The sequence below is a fragment of the Lipotes vexillifer genome, unplaced genomic scaffold, assembly GCF_000442215.2.
Source record: "Lipotes vexillifer unplaced genomic scaffold, Lipotes_vexillifer_v1.1 scaffold365, whole genome shotgun sequence".
Lineage (NCBI taxonomy): Eukaryota > Metazoa > Chordata > Mammalia > Artiodactyla > Lipotidae > Lipotes > Lipotes vexillifer.
In genome coordinates, this window is record NW_006781263.1 from 2,107,361 (window position 1) to 2,114,590 (window position 7,230).

The following is a 7,230-nucleotide window of genomic DNA, read 5'->3' on the forward strand; positions in this document are numbered from 1 at the left end:
TAGTGGGAACCTGCTGTATAGCACAGGGAGCTCAGCTCGGTGCTCTGTGATGACCTAGATGGGGGGGGTGGGGGGGGGGGGGGGGGGGCCAAGGGTAGACGGGAGGGGGAGGGGCGGGTGCGCTGTCTCCAGCCGGGGTGAGGATCCCGAAAACCACGGGGAAGGGGGTCGCAGGGCGGGAGGTGCTGCTGAGTTCTCTCCGGAGTTTTCTTCTCCCCAGGGAGTCCCTTCGGACGCACCAGGGGCGAGTTCTGAGGACACGCTCCAGGCTCCCAGCTTGCGTGAGGTTTGTGTGCGGGTCCCAGCCCCGGGCCGGCCTGGGAACTGCACTTTCCCGGGACGGCACCACCTCCTTGGCGCCGGCGAGGAAAAATCCAGGCCGCACTTCTCGCCCCTCCTTCCAGTTTTTTTTTTTTTTTTTTTTTTTTTTTTTTCTGGGGGGGGTTTTTTTTTTTTCTTTTTTTTTTTTTTTTTTTTTGGGTTTTTTTTTTTGTTTGGGTCCCCCCACACGGCCCCCAAGCCCTCCGCCGGGGCCGCCTCCACGCCGGCCGGCGCCCGTACTCCCAGCTCGCAGCTGCGGCCGCCGCGCCCCGGCCGCCCCCGAGTTACCAGCGCCCGGCGAGGGCGCCTCTCCCCGAGCCGCTCGGCGGCTTTCTGCAGCCCTCGCTGCCTCGCCCCCAGTATGTGACGTGGGTGACAATGGCCCAGGTTAGAGGGAGCCCCTCGTCGGCGCGTCCTGGGTGGTCGGACCCGGGCAAACACAAATACAAACCGATTGCTAAGCTGCGGACAATGAGCGAAATGTAGACAAATGTCCCGCTCCCGTTGGAAGCCTTTGTCCCGGCTCGGTTTTTGCATTTATTTCAGTGGAGAAATAATACATGATTGACGCTCTCTTTCAATGTGTCCTAACTGTTTGGAATAAATCTAAGGTTGTTCCTAGTTGTCATGGCATTCAACCCTTTTCAATGGACTATCTCTTCATTCATTTCTGAATCCGTCCACAATATTAAGGAAACCCCTTCATGTCGACGCTCCCCATTCCTCTCTTTCTCCTACTTTTCCTTTTCTCCTTTCTCCCCCTCCTTCCGCCCTTTCCCCTTTCCTTCCCTCTTTCCTTCCCCCCTTCCTCCCCCCTTTCCTCCCCCCTGAATCCGTCCACAATATTAAGGAAACCCCTTCATGTCGACGCTCCCCATTCCTCTCTTTCTCCTACTTTTCCTTTTCTCCTTTCTCCCCCTCCTTCCGCCCTTTCCCCTTTCCTTCCCTCTTTCCTTCCCCCCTTCCCCCCCCCTTTCCTCCCCCCCCCCACAAGAATTAGAAACTGGTTTGAATCGTGTTCCTTGAACCCATTACTTTTCGTGCTTTTTTCCCCTCTTTCTCTTTCCAGTCTGCCTTTCCCAGCCTCCATCCTCCTTGCCTCTCCCTCCCCCCTCTCACTCGGGGAGCTCTCTGCCCCGTCCAGTTGGAGGAGGGAAATTGGGTTTCCAGGCATCACAGAGGCCCAGAGTTTGGAAACAGGGGCTGTCGGGCCTACCCCAACCATTGTTACTCAGCTGCTAAATAAATAACTGGCGAGGAAAAGTTCCTCCACTCAAACTTTGCAGAAAAAAACCATCCTGGTCACTCTTATTCCTCTGTCCCAAGGGAGGGGTGTCTCTTGGGGACCAGGGTAGGCTCTAGGAAGGGCCAGAAATGAGTCTGGTTGGGCCACGCCAATTCTTGGGTTGGGTGAGAAATGTCCCCTTTGGCAAGAAGTGACTCTCTTGTGTATCCATCTTTGGGAGGGGTGCCCCCAGACCCCTTCACAGAGCCTGCGCAGTTCCTCGTCTTGGAACCACCTAGTTCCACTTCGCTCCCAACTTCTCCCTTCCCCCATAGTGGCCTTTCTCCCAGGATCTCATCAGCACTGCCTCAGTGGGTCATGTCCCCTCCCCGGCCCCTGAGAGCCTGCACTTCGGGCAGAGCACCTGGGAGACAACTGTTTTCCTACAGGGGGATCCAGCCTCCTGGAAATTGAAGCGGGAGCGCTGACAACCGCGCCCTGAGAAGGAGGCTCCCGGCCCAGTTCACTGAGGCGGGGCTCCGCACAGCGCCGGCCCCTCGGCCTCGACGGGCCTGAGTTCTCCCACTCTACAGGTCGTAGGGCCCCCTTCCTTGCTGGAGCACTTGCGGGGCCACACTCCCCCGCCCGCACAGACCGTGTTCTGGGTCTCTGCTCCCTCCTCCACCCTCACCCCTGCTAGTTTTTCCTGCCCCTGACCTTGGGGCTGCGGAGCAGGGAGGGAACCCGAGGGAGCCTCAGCCTGGCCTCCCGAAGCCACGCTCAGCGCCCTGCGGAGCCCGATGCGCTGTGCTCAGTGTCTCCCTCCTGAGACCTCGCGAATCCATTTTGCCCAGCGCTCCGTCGCCGGTGCCATTCCCGCGTCCGCTTCCAAAGCGCTGACATTTGCAATTGAAAAGGCGCAGGGAGACCGCCGGGAGGCCCGTAATTGAAGGGGAGAAACTCGGCTTGTTAGAGGAAGATCATAAAATGCAAGTCCCCCAGGAGTGGTCTGCGGACGCCGGGAGGCCGGCGGGGGACCAGCTGGCGGCTGGGGGCAGGTCCGGTGCCCAAAGCACGCTCCAGGGTCTCCCGGACCTCATGCGACCCGAGGAGCAGGGCCAGGCACCAAATGAACTTTTACACACAAATTAAACAGGTGATTGCATCCGGAGGGCTCCCCAAGAGGTCTCGCCGGGAGCACCACAGCCTGGTCTTTTCGAGCCAGGGGTCTCCTGCTCAGCGAGATCCCGCACACTTGGTCGAGAGTACCAAGCCCCACGCCCCTGGCCCCTCCAGAGTCCTTATTAATGTCCCCGCTATCCCCAACCTATCGGCTCTGAACATATCCGTGCCCTCTGGCACCAGTTCAGCTCTGCTTGGATGTGCTCGGCTCCCCAGGTCCGGATTCTTCAGTAGCTTCTTTCCGGGTTCCATCTTGCAGCCAGGAGAGGACAATGTCCTGGCTTCCATCGTGTTTGGGTTTGGGCTCTGGGCTCTGCCGCCGGCGTTGCGGGAGCTCCTGAGCGCTCAGCTTTGGGCCTTCTGCTGCGAACTTGGGCAGAAGTTGAGACGGTGCTGAAAGTTTGATGGCAGCTGGTCTGGGCCGGAGGGAGACATGTTTTGCCCTCTTTGGTGTGCGACAACCACCGAGTACCCCTGCCAGGGTCACCGGAGCAGCCAGAGGTCCCCTGCCCCGGATATTTATGCTCGGCGCAGGGGCTCCAGCTTCCTTACAAATCTCGAGCTCTACCTCCCTTTTCCCCACGTTTGGGACGAGCTCAGAGGGCGTCGCAGGCCCCGAGGGGAGGTGGGAGAGAGGAGGAAGAGAATCTTCCTTCTCGCAGGCTGGAAGAATCCCTCTTAGGAGGCTTCTCAGGCCGCTCAGCTCCTCTCTGCGGCTCGGGGTTCCGGAGGGATGGAAGCGCAGGCGCTGGAGAGGGCGCGGGGGAGGTGAACCACCGCGGAGGCCCGGGCGGGAGGCGAATGTACACAGGGTAAGTGGCCCCACTCCAGGACAAGTGGCCCTCCAAGTCGGTCCAGTGTTTACCTGTTTACTTTCGCAGGTAGCTCAAACACGAGCGCCTTTTCTGAGCTCCGGAGCACGGGGGCGGCCCTGGTGCGCCCGGGTCCCCAGCTCCTTGCGCCCGCGCACCGCAGTTTGACGCCCCCTGTTGGGGGAGGGGTGAGCTCTGAACAGCACCAACAAGGCAGGAAAGGAAGGTCCTTTGGGAAAATGAGGAGAGGCCTGGGCACACCCCACGCGTGGGAGCCTGGCTCGGTGTGCCTGTGGGTGAGGCGGGCTGGTGGGGCGCCCCCAATCCCCGTTCCTCTCTCAATCTCAGAAGGCCTCTTGGCTTGAAGGCCTCTTGGGAGGCGCTCTGCTCACATCCTTCCCCTTTTCAAGCTGGTGAGAGCTTGCTGGGTAGGTGCCTCCTCTAGAGGAATTTAGGGCAGAAAAAGTCCGGGGGGAGTACCTTGAGGACCACTGTAAAACGGGGGTGGCCTCGAGGAGCCCAAAGCCTCGCAGCCCCAGGCAGCACCCCTCACCCTCCCCATCCACAAAAGTGCGACCAGTCATTAAAAATACAAGGTCTTTCCCATTATTTGGAAATACTAATTTGACTTCATTTCTTTTCTTTCTTTTTTGGAATAAAAAGAGGTTGAAAAGAAACTCCTTTCCTGGTACAGTACATGGCTGAGCGGGTCCCCTGCACATCCCATCTCAGATAACAGCCTTCAAGTGGATTAGTTTATTGTCTGGTCAGCGCCAAGGTGCAAGCGTTTGTCTTCATTCACTCTAGAAACAAATCGCATTGCACCTTCCTTCTCCGCGAGGATTAGCCGCGCTGGACACAAAGGTTTTGTTGGAGGGGAAAGGTTTATTTTATCTCGGGTTGGAGACTCGGAGCGTGGCATGCACTCGAAATCAACGGGGACAGAAAATGTCTCCCCATCTGGTCCCCGAGCTTGGCGATGAAGACGCCCACCTTTAAGATGCACTCCTCCAAGGTATCCCATGGCAGCTTCAACTCCAGGTCGGGGAACGGGGGCTGCTGGAAGCAGGAGTGTCAGCTCTGGCCGCCGGTTGAAAGATGTCGAGGAGTGTGGCCCAGGGTACCACCTGAAGCAGGATCTTTCCCAACCAGAAAACTGAAAGGCAGGCTCATCTCTGGTGGATCCTGGCACCAACTGGCATCACCTTCTGCCCCCGAAGGAAGCTGAGGTCCCTGGAAGTCCCTGCAGGCTGTGGGGGTGGGAAGCAGAATGGAGCATCTCTGGTGGATCCTGGCACCAACTGGCATCACCTTCTGCCCCCGAAGGAAGCTGAGGTCCCTGGAAGTCCCTGCAGGCTGTGGGGGTGGGAAGCAGAATGGAGCATCTCTGGTGGATCCTGGCACCAACTGGCATCACCTTCTGCCCCCGAAGGAAGCTGAGGTCCCTGGAAGTCCCTGCAGGCTGTGGGGGTGGGAAGCAGAATGGAGCGGCTGGATGGGGGAGGCCTACAGCCCTATCAGTGAGGCCAGATCAGAACAGGTGCAAATCTCTGGCAGGAGAGACCCACAGCCAGTGGACAGATGGACCAGAAAGTAGGGACTAGTGTGAAGGGAAAGGAAATCTCAGTCCACTTTGGGTTCAAGTCAAAGGTGAGTTTTCTCTTTCTTCGATCCATATTGTGTTACCTCTTACCACAGGAGGTAAGAGTGAGGGCATCTCCCAGGACAGTCCTCCCAAATCACCAAGAAAATGTTGGGCAGAGAAGTTTTCCAGGCCCAGAGACAGAGCTCCTATTCTGTATCTGACACCCCCCTTTCCCCCTTCCCCCCTTCCTCAGGAGCACCAGGAACTCTATAAAGCCATGGAGAGAACTGACCTAGGGACCTAGAGCCTGGAGTCTCCCTGCAATTGTGGGCGCAGGGCGCAGGCATCCTTCTGAGCTATCTCCCCCTACTCTTCTTAAAGGTGAAATACACAACACTTTACCAATTATCTGGCTTAAAAAAAAAAAAAAAAGGCAGACATTTCCTGAGGACATAAATTGTAATAGAAATTAGGATTTCTCTTTTTATTAATCAGCCTCATTGTGTGGGCGTAAGACCCCGCGGACATATGGTAGGACTTTGATAAATGCGCTTTAATGAGATCTTTGAAAACGCATCCAATAAAATAAAAGGCGAGAAAAGCCGTTTAACTTTCATGGATGTTAAATTGAACACGAAATGTGGCTCGGGGCGCGCTGCAAAATGGAAAGGGCCTTCTTCCAATATTTTCTTTAAAAACGTAGCTCTAAGCCCCCCTTAGGCCAAATGAGCCCGTCCCAGCCAATCCATTGTCACCGGTTTATTGGGGAACCAAACGGCACGTCCCCCCGGGCTCACCCCTTTGCTTTATTCGTTCGCGCTTCTCTAATGATTAAATATGTTACAATGAGATTACGCATCGTCAATGTTGCCTTCAGGAACGTTCTTCCAGCCAAGCTCGACCTTCCCCCGATAAGGGTGATTTCAATGCAGAAGATCTGGGTTTCTCAAGGAAAACAGGGCGCCGAAAGCACGTTCTTATCTGAATTTACTTCTTAACACGTGACAAAATCATTACAAGACTTCGAAAATCCAGCGGCCTCTCCCAACGGGTCAGTACTCAGCACTTAGAGCTGGGCCAGGAGGGCTCTGTGCCATGTAGCGCTCGTCGGCCCGGGGAGGCCGCGCTCCCAGCCTGCGCGGAACCTGGGAGCTGTGCCTGGAGCGCGAGGAACCGACCCGCGAGGCCCTCGGGCACCAGCGGGAGGGGGTTCCTGGGGCTCTCCCTCTCACTTCTCCAATCTGAGCACCCGAGGTCCACAGCCCTCCTCCAGACGCAACGCCCCCTTCCCACCCCCAAGCGCCACCAAGATCGAGAAGGCGCGAGAGGCGCGCCAGAGGGCCTCCTTGCAGAGTGTGTGTATCGGGGGGCGGGGCGGGGGGCAGAGGGGGCGCCCCTCGGAGACCAGGGCCTCAGCAGAGCCCACTGAGGCTCATTTCCGATCCTCTGGCGATCTCTACTGACACAAATGAGAACTGTCTGGCGCCTGGCGCGGTCCCCTCAAAGTCCAGGCTTGAGCCGCCTCCCCAAAGACCCCCCGACCCCTGCTTGGCCCCCAGCCCTGGTCCTTCCTGCCGGCGACTCCCGCCCCTCGCCTTCCTCCTCCTCCTCAGCCCCCACCCCGTGGCCCAGTTCCGCCCGAGGAGCACCTCTTTCTCCGCTAGGCGCCATCTCCAAATTACCTTGGGGACATCGCCTCGTCCTGCAGCCCCATGCCGACCCCTGCGCACACCGGGGAGACTTACCCGGCGGAGGCGGGGTGGAGGCGCTCCCTTCCCGGCAGCGGCCCCGGCGGCCCGGGAGCCTGTGGAGCCGGCGGTGGGGAGGGGCCCGAGGCGCGCGGCGCGCCCGCTCCGCCTCCCACTCCCGACGCTGCGGCGACAGCCTCGCCGACTCTCCAGGCGCGCCTTTATCTAGTCCCCCACCTCCCCGGAGCCCCTCCCCGGCGCCCCTCCTCCGCCGCGCCCTCCCGGGCGGGGCTCCCAACCTCGCCGCGCCTCTCCTCCCCGCCAGCCCCGCCAGCCGCACCTGCCGCTCCCGGCGGTCCCGCTCCCCGGCGGGCGGGAAAGTGCGCGGCGGCTGGAGCACCTGGCCTCGGAGGCAGG